Source organism: Gymnodraco acuticeps, unplaced genomic scaffold (assembly GCF_902827175.1).
Source record: "Gymnodraco acuticeps unplaced genomic scaffold, fGymAcu1.1, whole genome shotgun sequence".
In the NCBI taxonomy this organism is placed as follows: Eukaryota; Metazoa; Chordata; class Actinopteri; order Perciformes; family Bathydraconidae; genus Gymnodraco; species Gymnodraco acuticeps.
Window position 1 is genome coordinate 1 of NW_022991935.1, and position 17,196 is coordinate 17,196.

General features: G+C 43.6%; 10 non-coding genes across 10 annotated transcripts; all 10 read right to left on the reverse strand.

Moving 5' to 3' along the window:
• Positions 1-169: 169 nt before the first annotated feature.
• Positions 170-242, reverse strand: trnaf-gaa. Its single transcript has one exon. It is a non-coding gene; the product is annotated as a tRNA-Phe (tRNA).
• Positions 243-562: 320 nt separating this feature from the next.
• trnaf-gaa lies at positions 563-635 on the reverse strand. The gene has a single exon. It is a non-coding gene; the product is annotated as a tRNA-Phe (tRNA).
• A 330-nt stretch (positions 636-965) lies between these two features.
• Positions 966-1,038, reverse strand: trnaf-gaa. Its single transcript has one exon. It is a non-coding gene; the product is annotated as a tRNA-Phe (tRNA).
• Positions 1,039-1,379: 341 nt separating this feature from the next.
• trnaf-gaa lies at positions 1,380-1,452 on the reverse strand. The gene has a single exon. It is a non-coding gene; the product is annotated as a tRNA-Phe (tRNA).
• Positions 1,453-1,782: 330 nt separating this feature from the next.
• On the reverse strand, positions 1,783-1,855 carry trnaf-gaa. The gene has a single exon. It is a non-coding gene; the product is annotated as a tRNA-Phe (tRNA).
• Positions 1,856-2,186: 331 nt separating this feature from the next.
• Positions 2,187-2,259, reverse strand: trnaf-gaa. The gene has a single exon. It is a non-coding gene; the product is annotated as a tRNA-Phe (tRNA).
• Positions 2,260-2,581: 322 nt separating this feature from the next.
• trnaf-gaa lies at positions 2,582-2,654 on the reverse strand. The gene has a single exon. It is a non-coding gene; the product is annotated as a tRNA-Phe (tRNA).
• A 320-nt stretch (positions 2,655-2,974) lies between these two features.
• trnaf-gaa lies at positions 2,975-3,047 on the reverse strand. Its single transcript has one exon. It is a non-coding gene; the product is annotated as a tRNA-Phe (tRNA).
• Positions 3,048-5,701: 2,654 nt separating this feature from the next.
• trnaf-gaa lies at positions 5,702-5,774 on the reverse strand. The gene has a single exon. It is a non-coding gene; the product is annotated as a tRNA-Phe (tRNA).
• A 320-nt stretch (positions 5,775-6,094) lies between these two features.
• trnaf-gaa lies at positions 6,095-6,167 on the reverse strand. The gene has a single exon. It is a non-coding gene; the product is annotated as a tRNA-Phe (tRNA).
• Between the last annotated feature and the right edge of the window lie 11,029 nt (positions 6,168-17,196).

Below are 17,196 nucleotides of genomic sequence, written 5' to 3' on the forward strand. Positions count from 1 at the left end.
TGTCCAAATTTGAAAACTACGAGTCAACAAGGATAATTAGCAACTTGTCTCTTTTAGTCAGCTTACCTGTTATCCAAGTCAACAAGGGGCATTTAGATATTTGCTCACAACCTGGAGTCATCATGTTCAACCATTGAGCAAGTTGTTCCACCAAAGAAATCTACGTTTCTGCCGAAACCAGGGATCGAACCAGGGACCTTTAGATCTTCAGTCTAACGCTCTCCCAACTGAGCTATTTCGGCACAACTTTTGGTTTAATATAAACGTAAAACTAAGCAACATATGCAGGGTATGACAGACTTCTCAGAAAGTACAACTAATGTTTAAATAGTCCACAACAGTAGATGCCACACAACTTCACTGCCTTAAGTCAGCAGCTATAACAAATGTTGTCCAAATTCTTAAACTACGAGTCAACAAGCATAACCATTGAGCAACTTGTCCTCTTTAGTAAGCTACCTGCTATCCAAGTCAAACAAGGGGCATTTAGATATTTGCTCACAACCTGGGAGTCATCACGTTCAACCATTGAGCAAGTTGTCCACTAAAGAAATGTCCTTTCTGCCGAAACCAGGGATCGAACCAGGGACTTTTAGATCTTCAGTCTAACGCTCTCCCAACTGAGCTATTTCGGCATAACTTCTGGTTTAATATAAACGTAAAACTAAGCAACATATGCATGGTATGACAGACTTCTCAGAAAGTACAACTAACGTTTAAATAGTCCACAACAGTAGATGCCACACAACTTCACTGCCTTAAGTCACCAGCTATAACAAATGTTGTCCAAATGCTGTCCAAATTCGAAAACTACGAGTCAACAAGGATAACCATTAGCAACTTGTCCTCTTTAGTAAGATACCTGCTACCCATTTCAAACAAGCTGCATTTAGATATCTGCTCACAACCTGGGAGTCATCATGTTCAACCATTGAGCAAGTTGTCAACCAAAGAAATCTACATTCTGCCGAAACCAGGGATCGAACCAGGGACCTTTAGATCTTCAGTCTAACGCTCTCCCAACTGAGCTATTTCGGCACAACTTTTGGTTTAATACAAACGTAAAACTAAGCAACATATGCAGGGTATGACAGACTTCTCAGAAAGTACAACTAACGTTTAAATAGTCTACAACAGTAGATTCCACACAACTTCACTGCCTTAAGTCACCAGCTATAACAAATGTTGTCCAAATGCTGTCCAAATGCTGTCCAAATTCGAAAACTACGAGTCAACAAGGATAACCATTAGCAACTTGTCCTCTTTAGTAAGATACCTGCTCCCCAATTCAAACAAGCCGCATTTAGATATCTGCTCACAACCTGGGAGTCATCATGTTCAACCATTGAGCAAGTTGTCCACCAAAGAAATCTACTTTCTGCCGAAACCAGGGATCGAACGAGGGACCTTTAGATCTTCAGTCTAATGCTCTCCCAACTGAGCTATTTCGGCACAACTTTTGGTTTAATACAAAGGTAAAACTAAGCAACATATGCATGGTATGAAAGACTTCTCAGAAAGTACAACTAACGTTTAAATAGTCCACAACAGTAGATGCCACACAACTTCACTTCCTTAAGTTAGCAGCTATAACAAATGTTGTCCAAATGCTGTCCAAATTCGAAAACTACGAGTCAACAAGGATAACCATTAGCAACTTGTCCTCTATAGTAAGATACCTGCTCCCCAATTCAAACAAGCCGCATTTAGATATCTGCTCACAACCTGGGAGTCATCATGTTCAACCATTGAGCAAGTTGTCAACCAAAGAAATCTACATTCTGCCGAAACCAGGGATCGAACCAGGGACCTTTAGATCTTCAGTCTAACGGTCTCCCAACTGAGCTATTTCGGCAGAACTTTTGGTTTAATACAAACGTAAAACTAAGCAACATATGCAGGGTATGACAGACTTCTCAGAAAGTACAACTAACGTTTAAATAGTCCACAACAGTAGATGCCACACAACTTCACTGCCTTAAGTCAGCAGCTATAACAAATGTTGTCCAAATGCTGTCCAAATTAGAAAACTACGAGTCAACAAGGATATCCATTAGCAACTTGTCCTCTATAGTAAGATACCTGCTCCCCTAATTCAAACAAGCCGCATTTAGATATCTGCTCACAACCTGGGAGTCATCATGTTCAACCATTGAGCAAGTTGTCCACCAAAGAAATCTACTTTCTGCCGAAACCAGGGATCGAACCAGCGACCTTTAGATCTTCAGTCTAATGCTCTCCCAACTGAGCTATTTCGGCACAACTTTTGGTTTAATACAAACGTGCAACATATGCATGGTATGAAAGACTTCTCAGAAAGTACAACTAACGTTTAAATAGTCCACAACAGTAGATGCCACACAACTTCACTGCCTTAAGTCACCAGCTATAACAAATGTTGTCCAAATGCTGTCCAAATTCGAAAACTACGAGTCAACAAGGATAACCATTAGCAACTTGTCCTCTTTAGTAAGATATCTGCTACCCATTTCAAACAAGCCGCATTTAGATATCTGCTAACAACCTGGGAGTCATCATGTTCAACCATTGAGCAAGTTGTCAACCAAAGAAATCTATGTTCTGCCGAAACCAGGGATCGAACCAGGGACCTTTAGATCTTCAGTCTAACGCTCTCCCAACTGAGCTATTTCGGCACAACTTTTGGTTTAATACAAACGTAAAACTAAGCAACATATGCAGGGTATGACAGACTTCTCAGAAAGTACAACTAACGTTTAAATAGTCCACAACAGTAGATGCCACACAACTTCACTGCCTTAAGTCAGCAGCTATAACAAATGTTGTCCAAATTCTTAAACTACGAGTCAACAAGCATAACCATTGAGCAACTTGTCCTCTTTAGTAAGCTACCTGCTACCCAAGTCAAACAATGGGCATTTAGATATTTGCTCACAACCTGGTAGTCATCATGTTCAACCATTGAGCAAGTTGTTCACCAAAGAAATCTACGTTCTGCCGAAACCAGGGATCGAACCAGGGACTTTTAGATCTTCAGTCTAACGCTCTCCCAACTGAGCTATTTCGGCACAACTTTTGGTTTAATACAAACTTAAAACTAAGCAACATATGCAGGGTATGACAGACTTCTCAGAAAGTACAACTAACATTTAAATAGTCCACAACAGTATATGCCACACAACTTCACTGCCTTAAGTCAGCAGCTATAACAAATGTTGTCCAAATGCTGTCCAAATTAGAAAACTACGAGTCAACTTGTCCTCTATAATAAGATACCTGCTCCCCAGGGGCGGATCTAGACAAATATTCATGGGGTGGCAAGAGGGTGGCAGGAGATTTTGAGGGGTGGCATCCCCTGGCAGAAGTATATGCTGATTTAAATCGCAGTGTAACGGTACACGTACCCGTACTGAAATTATTCGGTACGGGCCCTTCGGTTCGGTACACGTGTGAACCGAAGGGTACCGAACGAATATAACGTTAAATGTAAAAAATTGAGAACATGAACAACTTTCTGGAAGTAATCTTAGGTATATATATATCATAGAGCGACCAAGTCATTTCATTGGACGAGAGGCATACTATGAGAGCTGGTCAAAGGGATGCGTTCAAATTTAGTCAGTAATTTGAGGAAATGGCGAACGCAGATAAAGTTGAGCTCGAAAATTCTCCAGCATCATTGAAGTCTCCAGTTTGGGAACATTTTGGTTTCGCAGTTACGTACAAGGATGACGGACAAAGACAGGTGGACTGAACCAAAGCTGTTTGTCGGGATTGTTCAACTAACATTGGTTACGCGGCTGGCAATACATCAAACTTGCACACTCATTTGAAAAGGCATCACCCAAACGTGAATATCACCGGTACCAAAAGAAAAAAGACTGAAGTGCAAACCCAACTCCCACTAGCATTTAAGCCTCCACCACTCGCAACAAGTTCAGACCGAGCCAAAGCTATTACAAACGCCAAATATCCTTATGTTGCCATGTTAGCAAAGCGCTACCTGGCTGTATCTGCTACCTCTGTCCCTAGAGAGGGTGTTCTCCACAGCAGGAGACATTGTTAGTGCCAGCAGATCTGCCCTTTCGGCAAGCAATGTGGACAAGTTAATTTTTCTTTAAAAAAACATGAAAATACAATGACAAGCAAGTCCTAATGTCAAGCTGGCTGCTTAGGTACTAGTACAGTACAGTTCAAATACAGATTATTTCAGTTCATCGAAATGCTGCACCTTAATGTTTATTTTATTATATTTTGTATTTATTTGAGTGAATATTCACAGTTTAATAATAATTAAAAAAATAAATATTTTTTTTAATGTTTTGTGATAATTTTTTCTGCTGTACCGAAAACGTACCGAACCGAACCGTGACCTAAAAACCGAGGTACGAACCGAACCGAAATGTTTGTGAACCGTTACACCCCTACAATCAATGTTAACTTGGAAAGCCACAATATTAATATTTTAACTCAATGACATTAGGTGATATTATTGTGGCACATCAGTAAAGCCTTACATATAAATATATAAGGTGGCAGACGTAATTTAATGAATTTTAACTGAACAATAACTGAATGAGTTTGTTTCAATCTTAGACCAGCAGTGGTACCAAATCTATGAAGACTGCTGCAATAAGTACATTCATTAACTGTCTCATCGATGTTTGTCTGAATGAATATGATACTATTAACAATCATATTATTCCTATCAGCTGTCAATCCCTTTTATGATTCACATATTCATTTATTATTGAATAAACTATATTTTTTGGAGGAGTTAATGATGAATGTTCATCAAGATGCTTGCTCACCCTCCTTCAAATTTGAAAAACAAGTAATTATATCATTATTGATATACAGTTACAACCTTGACTTTACATCAGAAAGAACAAATATTAAAAAAGTGACTAACTGCATCAGTTAGGGTTAAAAAAAAAAACGTGTATTCAGCTAAAACATATACATCGCTGCAGTAAGTTATTATCCAGTGGAAAGTCCTTGTCTACTGGCCTGGTTAAATCAAAGTGGTTACTTTCTGTTGGCTGGGCAGTGTAGTTTTACACACCGTCTGATTTTACTTTCTCAGGACTTAAAACAGTTTTTTTGGGGGCAGACCCCCTCAAAGAAAAAAAATATACACACGCATACAAGGTCATCATCTTAATAGTTTGTTATGCTCATCGAGTCATCCGTGAGCAGAGCATCAAGTTGGCATGTCTATTACAGCTGAATGCGGCGATTAATATTTTGTTCAGCAAAACGCCTCACAAACGTATTAAGATCCAAAGCTTTAGTGCGTTTTGATTCAATGCTGAGTACAGCCAAACTTGACATTCTCTTCTCTGTAATTGTAGATCGCAAATACCTCATTCCTTCCGTCTACTTGGGTCCGAAATGCTTCTCGATCATATTTCCAGTCTCGCGCCAGGGCCGGGGGAGGGGTTACAAGACTCGCGTCTTGTGCTGCATTCACTTGCACTCGGACATTAGAGATTTTCTCTCATAAATGTCCGATGAGCCACAACTTTTCTTTCAAAACAAAGATGCCAACTGGGGTGGCAAGGCTATTGTTTAGGGTGGCAGTTGCAACCCCATGCCACCCCGGTAGATCCGCCCCTGCTGCTCCCCAATTCAAACAAGCCGCATTTAGATATCTGTTCACAACCTGGGAGTCATCATGTTCAACCATTAAGCAAGTTGTCAACCAAAGAAATCTACATTCTGCCGAAACCAGGGATCGAACCAGGGACCTTTAGATCTTCAGTCTAACGCTCTCCCAACTGAGCTATTTCGGCACAACTTTTGGTTGAATACAAACGTAAAACTAAGCAACATATGCATGGTATGACAGACTTCTCAGAAAGTACAACTAACGTTTAAATAGTCTACAACAGTAGACTCTACACAACTTCACTGCCTTAAATCAGCAGCTATAACAAATGTTGTCCAAATTCGCAAACTATGAGTCAACAAGCATAACCATTGAGCAACTTGTCCTCTTTAGTAAGCTACTTGCTACCCAAGTCAAACAAGGGGCATTTAGATATTTGCTCACAACCTGGGAGTCATCATGTTCAACCATTGAGCAAGTTGTCCACCAAAGAAATCTACGTTCTGCCGAAACCAGGGATCGAACCAGGGACCTTTAGATCTTCAGTCTAACGCTCTCCCAACTGAGCTATTTCGGCACAACTTTTGGTTTAATACAAACGTAAAACTAAGCAACATATGCAGGGTATGACAGACTTCTCAGAAAGTACAACTAACGTTTAAATAGTCTACAACAGTAGATGCCACACAACTTCACTGCCTTAAGTCAGCAGCTATAACAAATGTTGTCCAAATTCGCAAACTAAACGCTCAGGGGATGAGTGGAGGTGTGCAGTGCTGTCCACACGAGGCGTTATAACGGCACTCTTGGGCTCATTATGAGCGTGTGTAGGAGGTACATCTGGGACAGAGGAATGCCGCGAGCTCTGCAGTTTATTAACCGATAGTTTAAAAACAGCTGGCTTCTGCAGCGAGCCCTGATGCTGCGGGTGCTGCGGATACTGCCGCTGCGGACGCTCAGCAGGCTGGAGCCAGCTGACATGCTGCCCTGTTCTGCGGCAGTTTTCATGGACTCCACCATGTCGTGGAACTGGGGTCCGAACAGCCCGTCCGTGCTGATTGGAACATCCAGCAGCACTTTCCTTTATCTCCTCCGAAGCCTCGGAGGGCATGGAGGGCTGCTCTGATAGTCTCACTATGGATTGAGACCTCGGAGCGATGTTAAATACTAAGGATCTTCAGTCTACAACATTAGACGCCACAAAATGATACTGCCTTAACCCTCTGAGACCTACGGGGCCGTATATGATCCCAAATATCACGTTGTGTTCAAAGCGTCATAACTTCTCAGCTGTTTCAGCCAGAGACATGCCGTGTGTTTCCTCTTAAACTACAGAAATGGCTATAAACAACTCTATTAAGTTTGTCATTGAGAGGCGTTTACTTATTTCGGTGAAAGAATGTGCGTAGAGTTTTAAAAGATGAAAATAGTCTCACCTTGATTCTGGCGCATTGCTTATCGTTTTCTAGACCTAGGTTTAGGTCGGATAGTTTAAAAATCAGCTCCGAAGTTCTAACCCTATCTCCTATTCCTTGACCTCTGAGTGAAACGTTAAGGGATAGTGGATAGGAGAATTCAAAAGGACTTAGGAGAAGAGACTGCGGTACTTTAGAGCAGTGGTTCTCAAACTTTTTTCAATAATGTACCCCCTTTGAAAAAAACAAATTCAGCCAAGTACCCCCTGATCAGCGCAAACAAAATTTGTTAAGGAAAACATGCTTATAAAGAGGTACAGTAGCCTACAGTGCTACACCATCAGTGTCTGATTTATTAAAACAACAACATTGTAACTGTAACTGAAATGCTACATTTAAAATGTTTACAATCCATCACTAAATTCATGGCAAACAAATGTTTTACATCATGCAATAACACAGAGACAACATTAGTTGCATTGAACTGATCTTTTTAATAAGTTGTACTTACAATTTAGTGAAATATGGGCTTGTGCTTCACTGAGGATCTTTGTCATTCTGACAGGGAGGCAAACTGCAGTTATTACACTTCACGTTTTGAATGTGTTAATATAAAACCCACACTGCACAAACTTCGTTACTTTTCCTAAAATTGGTTTATTTATTAATTTATTTTGGGGCAGGGTTAGGGTTAGGGTTAGGGTTAGAATGGGGAATGAAGAGAAAAAATATATGAGCATTTTATGAGCATGGGATTTTGACCCCTCATATAAACATATGCTATACTTTGCGGCCGCACGCCGTTGCCAAGCAACGCTTATTGTTTAGGTGTCCTTTGATAAGCAGGCAGTCATATAATTAACTAGAACTAGCTAGATCTGATAGATTTGGACATAAACGCAAGTGAAGTCTAACCGGACGCGAGAGAGAGATCAGAGATCAGATCAACTGCTGCTGACGGATAACACGCAGCTCTGCATGATCACAGCTCCGCCGCTGTGATGGACCGGTGAGTGGAGCAAAATGAAATACACTAAGAGTTAGACCTAACACACTTAGCTAGTTTATCTACTCTGGAACTAGCTAAACTAGTTATAAATATATTTATTCTTTACTGTCGGGTCACTTATTACAGGTTCAGGAGAGGGAGAAGAAAAGAGAGCACCCCGTTTATTTTTCCCATTTTATTATCCAGAATTACTGTAAACTTTGAATAAAGTAGTTAATCTACTATTAGTAGTTTGTTTAAATGCATTATTTATGATTTGTTTTTTCATTAACTTAAAATAAATCTCACGTACCCCCTGCAGTACTCCAACGTACCACTAGGGGTCCGCGTACCCCCATTTGAGAACCACTGCTTTAGAGAATCCGAATGCACTTCCACTATCCAACGTGTTTATGATGCGCCAGCGGACGTCATAAATGTGCGTCTGCTGCTGTGGGGAAACTATGGAAACTACAGTTTTCTATACAGCGGACTACAACATGGATGTTTAATAAGAACGAGGGACTACTGTAAACTCATCTAGAGACTTTGCACCGTGCTCTGATGCTGTTGCTTTATGCTTTATGAACGTGGACAACAGAGAAACATATTCTTCATGACCAAAGTTGGAATTGAAATAAAAAAGGAAAGTGAAACTTATGCTCGTCACCCTCTCCCTCCGGTCCACATTAATACAAATGATCCCAATACGTATGATTGTATGAAAAGATCTTAAAAATCAATACAAATGTATTTATTATAAACGTTAGTCCTTAACATCTATCACTGTGTATATCACCATTCAAACATCTTTTAAAAGTTGAACAAACCCCACACAGCTCAGTAAAGACTGTGAAATGTTGACTTTATTTGATCATTTCAGTAAAAACTAACGTTCATATTTCTCTTTTTGATTATAATACTGATGAACGTTCAAAACAAAGCACTTTGGCAACTTACCACATACGTTTTAAAATGCTTAATAAGCACCGTAACTTTCATGATATAATTTCTCCGTCATAATCGTTTCCGTGAACGGCCGACTGTTGTGTGACGCAAATGCTGCGGCTGCAAGGCATTGTGGGGCAGCATTTTCTCCTCTCCTTTCAGTTAGGGAGGTCCAGTGGTTCCTAAAGGAGGTTATAAAGGAAGTTTGAAAACTCCTTTCCTATCATTCTAGAGAATTGGAACGGCACTTATCATGGCTGCCACTGAGGGTCTTCCGGGTCATTTCACTCCGTTAGGAAGGTTCCTAAGCTAAATGGACTATTCGACTTCAGCCCATGGATGCTTCAGCCCTATTCTCATCCACCATCTTTGTTTGTTACGTAAAGAGTGTAAGGCCCTTTCTCATTTCATCAAATCCCCCTCCTCGACTCCTCGGTCCTCCGGTAGTGACCCGGAAATTAATTTCAGCTCGCCATGTTGAAGGACATCTCATTTCTCTAAATGCACTTCGAGGACCGAGGATCGAGCGTCGAGGAGGCTCTCTGGAGGAGCTATAACCGAGGATACACTGATGGGTCCTCCACGGCTCCTTCGTGGATGCATTTCCGGGAACAGAGATGTTTCAAAGAGGCGTGACGCACGGCTGGACTTATCTCAGCCAATGACAGCTCTGCATGCATCCCCTGGATATTATTTTATTAACTGCTCTCATCGCAACGCGATGTTTCCAGAGAGAACAGCTGTGAGGTCCGTGCAGAAAGCAGAGCAGTGTGTAAAATATATATCACTCAGTATAACAGGCCTACTCTCTTTATTTGCTTTAGTTTAGTAGATATCTACAAACAAAGAGTCGATATTTTCCTAAAACCATTTAGTGCTTCACATAATAAAATACACAATGGCTGTAGGCTGATTTAGGAACTGTATGTGCGTGTGTGTAGTGTAGGTGTGTGTGGTAGAGTGTGTGCGTAGATGCAGCGGACAGACAGGTCTCAGTTGGTTTGGTGTCCTCTGCTTATTTTTAATACTTGTAAATAAAACGTTTGGCCCGTAATTTATTTTCCTCATTGTAGCGACCAGAGAGGGGGGGGGGATATATCCAGTCTCTGATAGTGTTACAGTACGTTATTATGAGAGTGCTCTGTTTGATTCTAAAATTGTATATATTTATATAAATACATATGTGTGTGTGTGTGCGTGTGTGTGTCCACATCTGTAGCCTGTTATTGTCTCATTATACCGCACTGTGAATGAATTAAAAGTAAATATATAAGTGGTCATGAACACATCTGTCCATCAGACAGAGGGCTGCTGTGCCTCCTGTCATCATTGATGGACGTCTCTTTAAAATGACCGCTCAGAGGAGAGGATTTCTCTAACCGCCTGCTGCTTCCCCTCCTCTCTCCTCGGTTCCCCTCCTCAGTCCTCCGCTCGCATCTCCTGTGGGCGGGACTAAGTATCGAGGATAGGGGTCGAGGAGGGGAGTTAGAGAAATGAGAAAGGGCCTAAGAGTCACGTTTCTGAATCGGACACACTAGAGCAGGGGTACTCAAACTTTTTTGTTAGAGGTCCACTTGTGAATTTTATACAAGGTCAATGGTCCGGATCAATGCCAGTAAAGTCCCCCACACCCCCGGAGCGGAGCAACGAAACTGAAATTAAGAAGCAGTTTCGGCGCACTATGCATGTACTTTGGTCAGGAGGTTTTAAAGTGCTATATAAATAAAGTTGGACTGGATTGGATTAATCTACCTTATTTGGGGGCCCCCTTCTGGTCCAAGCACTTGCCTGTCGGTAAACTAGTGGGAGAAATGGCACTGTTTGTCTGTAGCCAATGCCTTGAACCTCGGCAAAAATGGCATTAGAAGCATTAGAAAGTCAAGGTAAACTTGTGGTTAACTTAAATGCGCGTCACGCTCGCGCACACAAGTAAATATATGCACGTTCATTCTCAGAACGCGTCAGACACAAGACAATACATTAAAGGGGACCTATCATGCAAAATGCACTTTGTGATGTCTTTTATACATCAATATGTGTCCCCGGTGCGTCGGGGAACTCACGCAGCGTCAGAAAATAAAACCCGCTCTCTTTTCCTCCGTACCCAAATCTTTTAAAAACAACGGGGGTACAACGAGCGGATACAGATTTGCTGCCAATCTGACGTCAAATCGGCAGCAGACCCACATAAAATTGCTATCAAAAACAATGCCTAACGTGTTTTGGACGTAATCTCGTCTTTGGTTACATTAGCAAGCCTCACTAACACTCAGAGCTAACTGTTACAGATATGGGCATCTGTTAATGCCTGCTATATAGTGACGCCTGTTGGCGCTTTAGTAAACTGCATGCTGACACAGGCTTACACTGTGATGTACTATATCCGCAAGCGCGGGAATATACATGTGATGGAGTTGTGAGTTACGGAATAAAGCTGCAGACTGAAACATGGTGTCAGAAGTGGTCTTCTTGGACTAAAAGCTCAAGAAAACTCACGTCATGACGACAAACAGTATTCCGGCACCCGAGGGCATGCATATGTCTGGTGATATAGCCAAAAACTGGGAGGTTTTTAGAGCAGAATTTGAGGACTTTATGCTCGCTACAGGTCTGACCGAAAAAACGAATGCGGTGCAGGCAGCCACGCTGAGACGGCTTATGGGGAACGAGTGCCGGCATATATATATGCACAACGTCACGCTGACCGAGGAACAAAAGAAAGACCCCAAAACAATCTTGGATGCGTTGGGGGATTATTTCAAGCCGGCAAAAAATGTGATTTATGAGAGATACACGTTTGGATGCTGCAAACAAGGACCGGACGAGCCGATCGATAGCTTTATAACAAAGCTGAGGGAAAAAGCATCATCATGTGAGTACCGTGACCTAAAAGATGAACTGATTAGGGACAGGCTGGTACTCGGTATTGCCAGCGAGAGCACCAGACGGAGACTGCTGCGTGAACGGGACCTAACGCTGCCAACAGCTGTGGAGATTTGCCGCCTTGCAGAATTGACGGAGTCACGCATGAGGTTTATTGAGAGCCCGCAGGCACAGGTGGACAGTATTAATTCTATGGTGGACAGGCAAGGCGGACGACGCAAAATACAGTGGAAAACAGCTGAAAGAAACACAGCGGCTGAGAGAGAGCAGCAGTGGACCTGCAAATACTGTGGAAATGGACACAAACGGGGCAGAGAGCAGTGCCCAGCCTATGGTAAGACCTGCCGAGCATGTGGCGTTTCAAATCACTTTGCAAAAGTATGTCAGGCCAGCAGCAGAGCAGAGAAAACAAGAAAAGTTAATGTTGTTGAGGATGTACAGCAAACTGAAGGGGACTCGGATACAAGTGAAAACCTATACAATGTCACTGAATATGTGGGGAATGTGAAAGCACCTGGACGCAAATGGTTTGTACACCTACACCTGAATAAGAAAAGACAGCTATGCCAGCTAGATACAGGGGCCACTTGCAATGTTATGGGCCGCCAGTTTAAAGAGAAACTGTCACCAAAGACAGCCTTACAGCCGACCAGAACAAGGCTAAAGCTGTACTCTGATACATACATGCCATCCCTGGGGAAATTTCACACTGACTGTATGGTCAGGGGGAAAATACACAGACTTGTGTTTGAGATAGTGAACACCAAACAAAAGCCCCTGCTCGGTGGTGCTGCATGCACTGATCTGGGCCTTGTGAAATTCACTATTCCAAGAGAACTACTGCCAGCGGAGGTGAACACTATTGATGCAAGCCAGTCTATGCCACTCACAAAAGAAATGCTACTGAAAGACTTTCATGATGTTTTCCATGACCCGATCGAGTCAGTCCCAGGTAATATTCATTTCGATCTGAACCCTTTAGTGACACCAGTCCAGTGCTCACCACGAAATGTCCCTGTAGCGCTAAAAGCCCGGGTTAAGGAAGAGCTGGACAAACATGTGAAAGCAGGCAACCTTACGCCAGTGACAGAGCCAACAGCGTGGATAAGCAACATGGTGACAGTAGCTAAACCAGACAAGATAATAATCTGCATTGACCCAAAGCCTCTCAATCAGGCACTTCTCAGGTCCCATTACCACATGCCAACGCTAGAAGACGTCTTGTACAAACTGCCCAAGGCTCGTGTCTTCACACTGGTTGATGCTCGTGACGCCTTTCTCCAGTGCAAGCTTGATGAGGAAAGCAGCCGCTTGACGACATTCTGGACCCCATGGGGTCGGATGAGATGGCTCAAACTCCCGTTTGGAGTCTCAGTGGCGCCAGAGATCTATCAGCGCAAGCAACATGAGCTGCCATCAGGCCTGGCTGGCATCGAGCCTATTGCGGATGACATCCTGGTGGTCGGGTGTGGCGATACGGACGCAGAGGCTGAAGAGGACCACAACACCAACTTAAGAGCTCTCATGCAACGGTGCAGGGCTGTGAAGCTCAGATTGAGTGAACGCAAACTGCAGTTCAAGCTCAAAGCTGTACATTTCCACGGCCATGTACTGTCTACAGAAGGACTGAAAATCGACCCAGAGAAAACTCAAGCAGTGTTGGACATGCCGACGCCCACGGATGCTAAGGCAGTGCAACGCATGATCGGGTTTGTGACATATCTGGCTAAGTTCCTGCCAGGGCTATCGGAGATCTGTGAGCCTCTTCGCAGACTCCTGGATAAGGACACAGCATGGCACTGGCTGCCAAAACACGATGATGCAATACGCGAGATAAAGCGGATGGTCACCAACATGCCGGTTCTCAAATATTATGACGTCACAAAGCCTGTAACGATCCAGAGTGATGCCAGCATGAATGGACTGGGGTGCTGCTTGCTGCAAAAGGGGCAGCCCGTAGCATTTGCCTCACGCGCACTGACACGGACTGAGCAAAACTACGCTCAAATAGAGAAAGAGTGTTTAAGCATAGTTTTTGCATGCCAGAGATTTCACCAGTACCTATACGGCAGGGACACAATCACTGCAGAAACAGACCACAAACCACTGATCACCATCTTTAAGAAGCCCCTCATGAATGCGCCTAAACGCCTTCAGGGCATGTTACTGCAGCTCCAGGGGTACAATCTGGATGTTGTTTACAAACCAGGCACGGAGATGTATGTCAGTGACACTCTAAGCAGGGCCACTCCACCGTATCGTGGTTCCGACACCCCCTATGTACGACAGGCGGTGTGTTCCATGGACAGCTTTCAGGTGGAGGACTCAGAGCTGGATCAGGCACAGCATCTGGATGTTACTGACTTCAGGTTTCGCCAAATTGCCCAGCACACAGAGATGGACGATGTATTACAAGCTTTGACATCAGTAATCCTCAGGGGATGGCCTGATTTCAAAGAGGACACCCCCCTCTTGGTGCGAGAATACTGGCCCTTCAGGGATGAGCTCAACGTGCAAAACAGTGTGCTATACAGAGGGCAGTGCGTTGTTATCCCTAAGGCCTTGAGGGCAGAGTTGTTAAGACGCATACACACCAGCCACATCGGGGGGGAGGCATGTTACAGGCGCGCCAGGGATACGCTGTTCTGGCCAAACATGAGAACAGAGATAAAAGACTATGTGTCGAACTGCTCTGCATGCAATGAATATGCACGAGCCCAGCAGAAGGAATCATTGATGTCGCATGATATCCCAACACGTCCATGGCAAACAGTGAGTATGGATATCTTCTCTTACGCTGGCCAAGATTTCATCGTCCTAGTGGACCACTATTCAGACTTCTGGGAGATTGATCTTCTGCCGGATCTATCAGCTGACACTCTCATCACACGCTGTAAATCTCAATTTGCACGCTACGGACAGCCAGACAAAGTGCTCACAGATAATGGCCCACAGTTTGCCTGTGAACAGTTCAGGAAGTTTGCTGCAAAGTGGGGATTTAACCATGTCACATCCTCACCCAGATATCCAAAATCAAACGGCAAAGCTGAGTCAGCTGTCAAGATAGTGAAATCACTCTGCAAGCGGGCAAAGTTGGATGGCACGGATAAATGGCAGGCCATTCTCCATTGGCGCAACACGCCCACAGAGGGGTTGGACAGCAGTCAAGCCCAACGCTTAATGTCACGAAGGCTGAAGACTTCGCTGCCGGTTGCGGACAGCTTGCTGCAACCGTGGTTAGTGACGGGAGTGACGGAGAAGCTGCGGTTGAAACGGCGGCTTGCAAAATCCGCCTATGACATATCGGCAAGGGACTTACCAGAACTGAATGTTGGGGAACACATAAGGATGAGGCCTCTTCCAGGAGATCGCACAGGCCGTTGGCAACTGGGTCAATGCCTCCAGAAAGTCGCTCCTCGCTCATTCGTAGTGGAGGTGGACGGCACGCTCTACAGGAGAAACCGGGTGGATCTGCGGGTTGCGGAGCGCTCAGCCCGGATGCGACAGCTGGTAGGGCCGGAGCAGAGCAGCCACACGGACCGGGGCCATGTCAACGCAGAGAGGGCTGCAGGTGGAGCTCGAACCGACCCGGTCCAGGATGACACAGGTTTGGGGGAGCCTCCTCACTCTCCAGGGGTCCCGGCGCAAGGGCGGGGTTTGACACCAGGGAAGCCAGTGAGTACAGAGAGCCAAGCTGTATACTCGCGATGTGGTCGCCTGTTACGGCCGCCGCAGAGACTGAACCTGTGATACAACTGGGAACATTGTCACTAAGTCTGTTGGACTGTTAAGAAAAAAAAAAAAGAATTGTTGGATATTATTATAGTTTTGTATCGGTACTTGCATGGTTAATCAGTATTGTAATTGTTTTCATGTATTGGAGGTTGACAATGTTAAAGTGTTAGCTTTACACAATGTAGCTCTTACCTGCACTTTAAAGTGACATGCTGATGTTGTTTACAGCTAAAGGAAAGGAGATGTTACAGATATGGGCATCTGTTAATGCCTGCTATATAGTGACGCCTGTTGGCGCTTTAGTAAACTGCATGCTGACACAGGCTTACACTGTGATGTACTATATCCGCAAGCGCGGGAATATACATGTGATGGAGTTGTGAGTTACGGAATAAAGCTGCAGACTGAAACACTAACCTGTACTGGAGAGCACATGTTTAAAAAGCAGGAAATAAAAAGGAACTCACCTTGTGATAAACCTGCAAGAGAAAAAGCATTTGAGCTACATACTGTTTCAGAGATAATCCTTGATGTGGTTTAGAACAGGATGGCATTTTATCACAACAGAATTTAACTTTTACTCTGGTAGAATGGCATTAGCTCTGCCTCCTCTTTTTTGACGGTATGAGCAGTATGAGGCATGGCTAAAATGGGTGAACTGTTTGGTATGTTAAGCAAAAAACTTCACAGACCTATATTTGTATAGGTATGGCCCTACAATATATGTTTTCCAATATAGCATAATAGGTCCACTTTAATTTACATCAGAATCAGATTTATTTTTATTTTTTTATAATGGGACACATGGTTCGGATTGATTTGCAGTTCGGTCCGGATCCGGACCTTGGTCCGGAGTTTGAGAAGCCCTGCACTAGAGGTTTCTCAATACTCAAATTTCCCCTCCTCGACTCCTATCCTTGACTCCTATCCTCGAGACTTGGTGCCGCCCACAGGAGATGCGAGCGGAGGAGCCGAGGAGGGGAACCGAGGAGAGAGGAGGGGAAGCAGCAGGCGGTTAGAGAAATGAGAACTCCTCTCCTCTGAGCGGTCATTCTAAAGAGACGTCCATTAATGATGACAGGAGGCACAGCAGCCCTCTGTCTGATGGACAGATGTGTTCATGACCACTTATATATTTACTTTTAATTCATTGACAGTGCGGTATAATGAGACAATAACAGGCTACAGATGCGGACATATACACACATATATTTATATAAATATATACAATTTCAGAATCAAACAAGTATGAGAGCACTCTCATAATAACGTAACACAATCAGAGACTGGATATATCCACCTCTCTGGTCGCTGAAATGGGGAATTGAAATTACGGGCCAAAAGTTGTATTTACAAGTATTAAAAGTAAGCACAGGACACCAAACCAACTGAGACCTGTCTGTCCGCCGCATCTACACACTGTACAACACACACACTGTACCACACACACCTACAGCTCCTAAAGCATATCAGGCTACAGCCGTTGTGTATTTTATTATGTGAAGCACTAAATGGTCTTAGAAAAATATCGACTCTTTGTTTGTAGATATCTCTGCTTTCTGCACGGACCTCACAGCTGTTCTCACTGTAAACATCGCGTCACGATGAGAGCAGTTTCTACAATAATATCCAGGGGA